General features: G+C 34.1%; 1 protein-coding gene across 1 annotated transcript in view; it reads right to left on the bottom strand.

Annotated features, from left to right (window-relative positions):
• The window catches only part of LOC137632617 (polyamine-transporting ATPase 13A3-like), a 236,480-nt gene extending 235,829 nt beyond the window's left edge, over positions 1-651 (bottom strand). Inside the window, exon 1 of the mRNA XM_068364671.1 lies at positions 550-651. The gene's annotated coding sequence lies outside the window, so the exon portion shown is untranslated. The remainder of the gene's footprint in view (positions 1-549) is intronic.
• Between the last annotated feature and the right edge of the window lie 11,469 nt (positions 652-12,120).

Raw genomic sequence — 12,120 nt, 5'->3', positions numbered from 1 at the left:
GCTAAACTCAATAAAAAAATAGCAAGTGCTTCCTTTTACTTGTATATCACGAGGATGACAAAAGATAACAGTTATCTGTGAAGGCTTCAGACAATCAACGTAATAGGGACTTGTGGCAGATTTCCACTTTCGTCACCTAGACTCACTCGTAAACATAAAAACATAATTATTAAGACTTTCTTTCGTCAGGTGAATATATGACGACTAAAAGATACATATATGTTTTATCTATCACAACTACCTACAGTGAAGGAGTTCCATCAGGTCACTTTCTGTGGATCATATCGTATTATCAATAATATTTACATCACATAACTTGTTATAAAACCATTATCTAAAAATCTAATTATAAACACTTTTACCACCATTCTAATAAGCCCTAAAATCATCATCAATATCATCATCATTTTATTAGTTGCCCCCAATTCACCACCAAAATGATGACTTGAACATCCTAATTTCTCACACACACACACACCCCCCCCCACTCCGCAGATATACTGGGGTCATCTGTCATGGTTCCTGCCGAAAAATACGCCATACACTGACCTAATATCGAACGCCCTGCAGCGCCTTCGGGAGGGTGGCATCGTGAATAAACTCTTTCTCGATCATACGGCCGATATGAGGAACCAAGCCACGAAGACAAAGCTTAGGCAGCAGGTACGTCTGTAAGCACAAATGAATAATATGAAAAACATGAATTACATCGTATAGATAATTATAAACACACACACACACACATACATATATATATATATATACACATTATATATATATATATATATATATATATATATGTATATATATATATATATATATATATATATCCCTTTTCTGGTGGATATACCTTGACGTGGTGAAAGGGTTTGTGTATCACCATGATCAAAGCAAATTTGCACTAGTGAGCTATTAGACTAAAGCCTCCCACCATCACCAATCTGCAATGGCCAGCGTGGTGATGAAAACTTGCCAAATCCCACACAGAAATAAGAACATTTCTGAGGCCTTTGGCCTGTAGTGGACTAAAAACTTTTGCATTTGCTGTTGTTGTTGTTGTTGTTGTTGTGTGTATATATATAAATAGATAGATAGATAGATAAGTATACAGATAGATAGATAAGTGTGAGTACAGTGTGACTACGAAGCTAACCATGAAGTTGCATGACAAACTAACGAAATGACAATATTCACATGCGAGCTTCAATTGTTGGTGTATACAACACAATACAAAACATTTGAGACTTATGATTCTAGTTCCAATCGGTTCTTTCGAAGAAATATAAAATAAATTCCCAACGAAACTTATTTGTGCTTTTCATAACGTTGCATATTATTTAGAGTATTTTACTTTACAAAACGTTAGTGTTAGTATAGCAACAGAAGTGTAATACTAGTAAATAAAACGGTTACATATTACAATATTTTTTTTCATTATATTCACTGTTGTTGCTACAGCACACAGGCTGTGATTTAAATACATTTAAAGCTTATGGGAATTCCATTGGAAAACCGTTCCTTCATTTTTCAATCTAGATAAATCTCAGCTTTTTCCACAATAAACTTAATCCTCTGCCCAATCAATATCAAGTTCTACCGCGTCCCTTATCAATCTTCCATATTTATTATCCAAGTATGAATCCCTCCGAGGAATTTTACTTGGAAATAGAAAGAAATGTAAAATAGAACATGAATCAGTATGCTATAATTTGTCTTTTTTTCTTTTTTTTTAGGGTCGAGGTGGAGGTGTTCTTCTTCTTAGTCAGTTGCAGGGGTGCTTTTTACTGTGGCTTTTCGGACTGGTAGCAGCCGCTATTATTTTTCTTCTTGAGAATATTGTGGCAAAATTGAAGCAAAAAAGGGAATTTGTGTAAAAGAAGACGGAGGGAGACAACAGTGATGACACGCCATGACTACCAGCTTTCTGAACTGAACAGATTCGATTTTAATCCAAAGTAGCAATGAAAGTATTTATTAAGACCCACATAAAATTAACACGATGAAAAAAAAAACAAATAAAGATGAAAACTAAAAGCTAATTAATTAACTCTGAAGATTCCTTTACTAAAAATAATCTAGTGCAAGATGTCAAATTATTTTAGTTACGATGAAATGTTTCTAAATTTTTGTCCACGACTATTCATAACAGGAGGCATTCCGGGAGACATTCTTGTCCACCATTAACACGTATACTCATGAATAGTAGCAAGTGTTGGATGTGTTCCTTAATGGTCAACTTCTTACTATAAAGAACGTTAAAAGTAGTTGAATGCATTGAGAAACCTGAGTTTTGATCAAAGAAAGTATTCATTCTCTTTATCTAAATATTTTTGGCTTCTATATAACTTTGCATTTATTTCTATAGGGCGTTTATACGTTTGTGTATATATATATATATATATATATATATATATATATATATATATATATATATATAGAGAGAGAGAGAGAGAGAGAGAGAGAGAGAGAGAGAGAGAGAGAGAGAGAGAGAGAGAGAGAGATTGCTCGAGTGCCCTATGAGTATGAGATCATGATGAGGCCTGGGGTAGATGGAGATGGTTTGGGCATGCTCTTTGCACTCCCAAAGAGAAATTAGTTCGCCAAACATTTAACTGGGTTCCACAAGGTATAAGAAGAGTTTGGAAGACTCATGCCTACATGGCTGAGGACTAAAAAGCGTGAAGTTGGAGATGATGAATGTAGAAGTGTTAAATTAAAAGCTCAAGATGGAGACGTCTGGCGAAATCTAACGGAGGATCTTTGCGTTAATAGGCGTAGAAGATGATGATATATAAATAAATATATATATAGTATATTTATATATATATATATATATATATATATATATATATATATATATATATATATAGAGAGAGAGAGAGAGAGAGAGAGAGAGAGAGAGAGAGAGAGAGAGAGAGAGAGAGAGAGAGAGATGCTGTTGATACGGCAATCAATTCTGTTTGAAAAATCTGCACTCTTCCATATAGTAATTTGTGCCCATATATAATACATGTTCGGTAACTCTTATAAGCTATAAGCACTTGACTTTCAAGTAAGCACTTATCTACTGCATTATAAGCGAGTTGATATCATTACATTTACCCAATGATAAGAAATAGCTTCTTGATCAAGTTAGTTGCGCTCAATCTATCTTCTGTTCTTTTCATTTACGTTCCTAGTTTTGAACCAAACTCATATCTTATCTTTAGTCTCCATACAAAGTAAATATCTGAATATCTTTCATGATGAAAAGCGCCGAAGAGCATTCATTAAAACTCCACACTTCTCACAAGGCGGAATTTGGCGTTTGTCTACGTGTGAAGGAAAAAGCCATAAAAAAATAATAATGATCGCTTAGTGAGCCCAGCCACTCTCTACAAGTCAAGCTAAAAAAACCCTTGATTATTCAGAACGCCACGCGATTAGGCGTCTTTGCACACGATCCTCTTCAACAACATATGTTTACCAGCATAGTTACCATGGAACGAAGGGGTGATTAAAAGAGTTCCTATATCCATATGCCCCCTGTGGCTGCGGGGGCATAAAACAATTAGAATAGCGCCAACGTTATCCCTGCGTGTCGTAAGAGGCGACTAAAAGGGACGGGACGAGGGGGCTGGGAACCCCCTCTCCTGTAAAAGTATCCTGTGAGACAGCAACAAAGAGTGTGGGAGGTTGGGCTGTGGCACCCTAGCAGTACCAGCTGAACTCGGCTGAGTCCCTGGTTAGGCTGAAGGAACGTAGAGAGTAGAGGTCCCCTTTTTGTTTTGTTTCTTGTTGTTGTCGGCTAACCCCCAAAATTGGGGGAAGTGCCTTTGGTATATGGATGGATATCCATATATCAAGACAATTATAGATTGGCTTCTATTCTCACGTGATTTGATGCGATATACGAGACAGTATTGATGAGACCAAGACAATAAATAAAGGGTTTTTATCTTTTGTTTTACGGTCTACAAAAACTAAGCATAGTATAATGAAAAACTATGAAATTGTACCGTAGACTATTTCTGTTTTAGTGAATCAAAAATTCAATTATCTTCTGGCTTAAATCTTATTTCACGTTTTCAGTGTCATTGACTTACTAAACAAAACAAGATTTTTCTTAACACAAAATGGTACCTTTTTCTTTTTAGGGTTGTTGTGGCCTGATTGGTAACGTCTCTGCCTGGTGTTTGCCAGATGGGGGTCCGAGTCCCACTCAAACTCGTCAGTGTCTTTAGTGTCTGCAACCTTACCATCCTTGTGAGCTAAGGTTGGGGGGTTTGGGAGAGCCTATAGGTCTATCTGTTGAGTCATCAGCAACCATTGTCTCTCCCTCCCTGGTTCTAGTTTGGTTGGAGAGGGGGCTTTGGCGCTGATCATATAATATATGGTCAGTCTCTAGGGCATTGTCCTGCTTGCTAGGGCAATGTCACTGTTCCTTGCCTCTGCCATTCATGAGTGACCTTTAAACCTTTAAACAAGACTAGTGGATTTATTTTTGCGATAATGCTATGCGACCATATCTTTATCGGGTAAATGTTATCAGAAACTAGTGAACGCGACCCGTCAAAAATGACGACTAAATATCTAGATAGATGAATACACACACGCACACAGATTCTACCCTTCTTGCCCCGTCCCCCTTTCCTAACTACAACCCCTCTCACCAGGATATGACTACTCCCTCTCCACCCTACCCGAGGGACGGGGGAAGAGACCGAGTAGTTAAAACTCTAATCATGACCTTTAGTTAAATAGCGTACCACATTAAAATAATGATTTGTAAAAGGAATATTATCTATCTATATACGACATAATCTTAAAGTCTTATAAATTAAAAGCGGATTGAAATTACTTGTACAAAATAACGCCTTCCTCCTTAACAAATATGAACTCTGTAAAAAAAAAAAAAAAAAAAAAAAAAAAAAAAAAAAAAAAAAAAAAAAAAACTATTATTATTGCGGTCACCTCCTCAAGTTAGCAAGGTAAGCACATGGTGTTTTCTATTAAGTGCTGTTGTTGCTGTTTCACATTGACTGGCCCTTACGGCCAGGCACGGGCTCTTGCACACTAGCAGCCCGTAGGTGTGTTTTGGGTTTGTAGGTGGTTTGGGATATGGGATAATCTACAACTTTTATTTGGAGGTGGTTTGGGATGCGGGTTAAGGATAATCGGAAACTTTTATTTATTGTCATTTCAGCTTCCCTTATTTTCAGAGGCGCCCCAGCGCTAACTGCTAATTTCTGTAGACAAAACCCGGGGGGTGGAGGACGGCTCTCGATGAATTTGGAGCTTCATTCTTAAAGTCGGAAGGCGTGTTGGAATTGAACTGATACGAACAAGAAGGTTCCTGATATCAAATCATCATCATCATTATCTCCTCCTACGCCTATTGACGCAAAGGGCCTCGGTTAGATTTCGCCAGTCGTCTGTATCTTGCTTGACCTTTCAATTCAATACTTCGCCATTCATCATCTGGGTCTTCCAACTCTTCTAGTCCCTTGTGGAGCCCAGCTGAACGTTTGGTGAACTAATCTCTTGGGGAGTGCGAAGAGCATGCTCAAACCATCTCCATTTACCCCTCATCATGATCTCATCCTAATATGGCACTCGAGTAATCTCTCTTTCTAATATCAAATACTTGGAATAATTTAAAACTTTTAGTCAGTTCATTTCTGGTGAACAGGTTGACATATGTTTCATTTTATAGTTTATATATGACTGATCTATTTTAACATTGTTATTCATTTAAGAATATTTTTATATTTTCTATTCATTACTTATATCTAGTTTATTTGTTTTTCCCTTATTTCCTTTCATTACTGGCCTACTTTCCCTATTATAGCCCTTAGGCTTGTAGTGTTCTGCTTTTCTAACCAGGGTTATTTCTTCCTAATAATAATAATAATAATAATAATAATAATAATAATAATAATAATAATAATCTTTCACCACTAGTATTATATGCACTGCTACATCCTGGGCCATGGCGAATGTCTCAAATGATGTAAAAGATTTATTAAAATCATAATCCTATCAATTATATCAATAATTAATAATTATCTGGCTTTCCCTTTCCTGTAAATTAACCTTCCAATTATTGAGAGCGGGTATCAAGCCACCTTCCAAATAAGGTCAAACTTTTCCATTATTCTTTATATTGAATTAGTCAATAACAAAACAAGCAGTACTGGCGCACAGAACGAAAGAGGTTTCTACACTTTGTATAATCTCAGTGTTGTCAGGTGTACGAGGACAGAGGAGAATATGTAAAGGATAGGTCAGACTAAACAGTGTGTGTAGGCAAAGGATAAATGAACCGTAACCAGAGAGAAAGATCCAATGTAATACTGTCTGGCCAGTCAAAGGACCCCATAACTCTCTAGCGGTAGTATCTCAACGAGTGACTGGTGCCCTGCCCAACCTACTACCTATTTGCAGATGATACACAATTTACTTCTCCATAAATTATATAGATGAAAATACAGAAACTTTAAACCGAACTCTTGCCAGTGTTAGCGAATGGATGACAATCAAACTGCTAAAATCAAATGAAAATAAAACTGAGTTTATGGTGGTGGGAAAGAAAAACAGCCGATGAAACTTGGGACATATTCAAATAAACATAAATACCGACTGTGTCCCGATATCTAGTAAAATTAGTGATCTAAGCGCATCTCTTGATTTTAACTTGTCTTTCAATGCCCAAATAAATAATGTAGTAAAAAATGCTGGTTATTATCTTAGAAACATTGCTTTTATAAAGAAGTACCTGGATGAACAGTGCGCGAAAGAACTTGTGATAAACTGTGTTATTACCAGGATTGACTACTGTAACTCCATCTACTACAATTTACCAAAAGTGCAACTTAAGAAATTACAAAACAAAATAAGCAGAGGAGCAAGACTGATAAAAGGTGTCCCACCTCGAGTGAGGATCACTCCTATACTAACTGACTTACACTGGCTGCCTATTAAAGCGAGAATTGAGTTCAAAATATGTACAAAAACCCATCAAGTTATCAGAACCAGACATCAAAAATATCTAAGAGAATTGCTACATATTGTGCAGCTAACAAATCGTGTTGACGCAAGAATAGTTACAGATGGTTTCAAACTCTTGGAACCTAGGTATATGTCTACTGTAGGCTCTAGAGCCTTTAAACCCACGAGACACCCGAACGATTGAAGATATTAAGTCTTTCAAGAGGAAACTGAAGACTTTTTTGTTCTGTGAGTGCTTCGATAGCAACGATTTGACAATAAACGACTAATATGCGGTGTGAAATGTTAAATGCCTTCGAAAGAACGTGATAAAATGACTGGGGAGGTCCTGTTGAGAGTAGGGTTCCTCTGCTGTATAGGACAGGACCAGTAAAACATGTGTACAGCACTTTTTAGCAGGCGAAATTATTGTATATTGAGTCATCTATAGAGGAGTAAGTCCAACATAATAAAGATATTTATTGCATATGAACAGCAATACCCAAATATTGAACAAATGAAACTATTATTATTATTATTATTTTTATTATTATTATCTAAGCTACGACCCTAGTTGGAAAAGCAAGTTGTAAAATAGCCCATTGAAGAAAGGAAATAAGGAAATAAATAATCGATATAAGAAGCAATGAACAATTAAAATAAAATATTTCAAGAACATTAACAACATTAAAAGAGAAATTTCATAAATAAACTATAAAAAGACTTATGTCAGCCTGTTCAACATAAAAACATTTGCTGCAACTTTGAACAATATTTTCCTCAATTTTGGAGACATCGCAAGAAGCAACCGAGACCCTCAGGAGTAAACAGCAAAAGCGTCATCAAATGCCCTTAGTAACGCCACTGGACAGTCGGGGTTTCCAAGTGCAGTCTTCAGTTGGGCGCCGACTGATACCGTGGAAGTGTCATTGCTTACCGCTTGTCTCTTTCGCCTACCTGAACTCGGGCTGACTTCACTGAGGGTTGAACGTGAGTTATTGACCTTATTTTATCATTGTTTATAGATTACACTGAAAGAATTTGCTTTAAAATTCGCTAAATGTCTGGCATCATTTATTTCAGGATTTTTACCCTTTTAAAAACGGATATATAGACGTAAAGGAGTGATATTACGGTCACCAACTCATAATAGATTGTAACAAATTAAGGTAAACTTGCGGTGGCCTGTATTTTTACTGAAATACGGTTGAGAACAGTATATTTTACGGAGTTTCTGATTAAAATTACGATTTTTTGTTCTAACAGTGTAGTTACTTAGAAAATGTAGTTGTTCAATATGATTTTCAGTAAGATTATACACTGGTTGAGATTTATTCACCTGTAGTAATAAGGGTACCATGGCCTTTTTTTCTTGTTTAATTTTATCCACTGAGTTGAGTTTTTTTTTTTTTTTTTTTTTTGTTTTTTGTTTTGGGGGGGAGTGGGGGAGACTTTGCATAATTCTATCCCATATTGTCATCAATCATGAAACTTCATTTATAGAGGATATCTGAATTCTTCTATTTATCAAATTTTGATATGTGATTATACGAAGATAAAATCCCGTGAAACCATTCCATCATTATTTATACAGAAGGAAGGAAAAATTATGACTTAAATTGAAAGACGAAATTCTGTTATTAATCTAAAAACTATTTTGCACAATAAGTATCAGTTGTCCTACTGATTATTTCTAATCTTATAATAATCCTCCACAACCTAGTATCGCATAATTATTTCTACTTTTCACACACATGGCTATATCAGTTGAAAGTACCCGTCAACTTTCCTTCTCTTATCAAACCCTGCCACAATATCATTCAGCGAAGTTCAGAGATTATCTAAATAAATTGTTCGATTCGATGAATATGAAACTCTTCTTGACTCATAAATATTAATCAACGATTTTCAGTATTCACTATAACAAAGCTGTAAGTTACAGAAAGTTGATACTTGTATGTGATTAAGTGTCAGTCTATAAATAAAGGTTCCTTTTTTAAAAGAAAATTCTCATATGTATCATATTATCCCCTTTTTTTTCTATAAAAAAGAGGTGATATGGGGTAATTTATGACAAAAGTTCTAATTCCCTTCAGCTACAATACTTCTAGATGAATTAGATTCATATACTTTACAGTTTTGTCCTGCGGGGCAACCCATTCTTCAATTCTAATGGTCGCACGTGTTCCTGCATATGCAGTATATATATATATATATATATATATATATATATATATATATATATATATATATATATATATATATATGTGTGTGTGTGTGTGTGTGTGTGTGTGTCTGTGTATGTGTATGTATGCGGAATAAGGCCTCAATGAAGTTTTATGTAACTTGAATGGTTTGGTCAAGAACGTATTCCACCGCAGTCTTAAGTTTACTCAAAACCGTTTGGGTTTATCATCTTACCGGGGTACCAACCACTCCGTCAGTCGTTGATTGAAATCACATGGCATTGTCTTGTATCTCTGCCGAATTCTTATATCTACAATTCATCTAATGTCACATGTTGAGATACTACCGCTAGTTATGGGGTACTTTGACTAGCCAGACAGTGCTATATTGGATCCTTCTCTTTGGTTACGGTTCACTTTCCATTTGCCTACACACACACACACCGAATAGTCTGGCCTATTCTTTACATATTCGCCTCTGTCCTCACACACCTGACAACACTGAGATTACTAAACAATTCTTCTTCACCCAAGGGGCTAACTACTGCACTGTAATTCTTCAGGGGCTACTTTTCTCTTGGTAAGAGTAGAATAGACTCTTTAGGTATGATAAGCAGCTCTTCTAGGAGAAGGACACTCCAAAACCAAACCATTTTTTTCTTATCTTGGGTAGTGCCATAGCCTCTGTACCATGGTCTTCTACTGTCTTGGGTTAGTGTTTTCTTGCTTGAGGGTACACTCGGGCACAATCTTCTATCTAATTTCTCTTCCTCAGGTTTTTTAAAGTTTATAATTCATATAGCAAATATTTATTTTAATGTTACTGTTCTTGAAATATTTTATTTTTCCGTGTCCTTCCCTCACTGGGTTATTTTCCCTGTTGGGGACCCTGGGCTTATTGCATCCTGCTTTTCCAATTAGGGTTATAGATTAGCAAATAATAATAATAATAATAATAATAATAATAATAATAATAATAATAATAATAATAATAAAGTGTCAATTCTTGAAAGATGAAGAGGACTTAGGCCATCTTTTCTGATGATCCTTCGCCAAAATGGTTATTCTTATTAGTACCCTCGATTATTTATGCATTATAAATTTTCATTAAATCATACCATGCCTACCTTTTGGCAATCTATTTACACTTTTAACACTTTAAAAAAAAAAACAGTTACAGATAAATGTAGTCACTCGACATTTTTTTTTTAAGTAACCGACGCTCTTTCGGATTCCCGTTGTGTTTTTTATTCTCAATTGTGTGGCATTTAAACTGCTGCAACAATGAATTTTAACATTATCACTTCTAACCATTCGATTTTTCTCTAACATTATCAATGAGAAAATTCTCTCAATATTCTATTTTCCATCATCCTAAGATCCTCAATAACTATCTGGTTCACCACGTGAATCAACTCAATTTTTACGTCATTTTTTGGGGGGTGGGGGATGTATAAATGGATTTAGAGCCTCAAGCGGGGAATGCACCAGGCAAAAAAAAAAAATAATAATAATAATAATACGTAAAAAAATGAAGAGAGATTGATTCATTGATATCTGCATTAACCTTGACATAAAAAGATGATTAAAATTGTTATTTAATGATACGCAACTAAATATCAATAGAAGAGAAATAACGAACCAAATAATTATCAGGACACCATCATTCATTCGGGACGAGAATAAGCAAATAAAATCATTATTAAAATTGAATGATGAAGAATATGGAACAAGAATAGCAAGGCCATACCGAAGAGAAACCAAATCATATCAGTTCTTAAATCGTTTGGCTTCAAAATCACGCGACTTTATTTATTGAGGTAGAACAAGCAATAAAAACTCGCCTCCCGAGTTTTTCAGTGAATACTTGGTTAATTACGGACGATAAACTACTTACTCATCTATTGAATGTTTGAATGACTTTGTGACCTTGCTATAAAGTTTTATTCTTTCTTGCTTTCTTTCGTTACTATATATATATATATATATATATATATATATATATATATATATATATATATACATATATATATATATATGTGTGTGTATATATATATATATATACACACACACACGTGTGTGGCAGTATATTTTCATATGTATTATATGTATGTACAGTATATACTTATATATATATATATATATTATATATATATATATATATATATATGTATATGTATATATATACATACATATATATATAATATATATATAATATATATATACATTTATTTATATATGTATATATGTATATATATATACATACATATATATACATATATATATAATATATTTATAATATATATATATATATATATACATTTATTTATATATGTATATATATAAGTGTATATACAGTATATGTATGCCTTCGTGGGTGGGAGTATATATATATACACACACACACACACACACACACACATATATATATATATATATATATATATATATATATATATATATACACACATATTCCCACTCACACAGGCATACATATATTGTATATTCACTTTTTATATATACATATATATATATATATATCATATATATATATATATATATATATATATATATATATATATATATATATATATTATATAAATACACACACAGTATATACTGTACATACATATAATATATATGAAAATATACTGCCACACACATGTGTGTATATATATATATATATATATATATATATATATATATATATATATATATATATACTGTATATGTGTGTGTGTGCTTGATAGAACAAATGTTTTCTCCACCCTAGCTTGAGTACATTAAAAAAAAGGAAAACTTGGCAACCACCTTTTAAAACTTTAACATCTGAATCGTTTCTTTCATATACCTCAACTTTCATATACCTCAAACACCAAACAGAAAGTTCACAAATGAAAAGCTTCGTTCTATCATACAGGCTTCATGAAGGCCCTTCTTTCCAGGCCATTTAACTGGAACCTGG

The sequence above is a fragment of the Palaemon carinicauda genome, chromosome 41, assembly GCF_036898095.1.
Source record: "Palaemon carinicauda isolate YSFRI2023 chromosome 41, ASM3689809v2, whole genome shotgun sequence".
Classification (NCBI taxonomy): Eukaryota; Metazoa; Arthropoda; class Malacostraca; order Decapoda; family Palaemonidae; genus Palaemon; species Palaemon carinicauda.
Note: the sequence above shows the minus strand (reverse complement) of the source record. Positions and strands in the feature narration are given on the sequence as shown.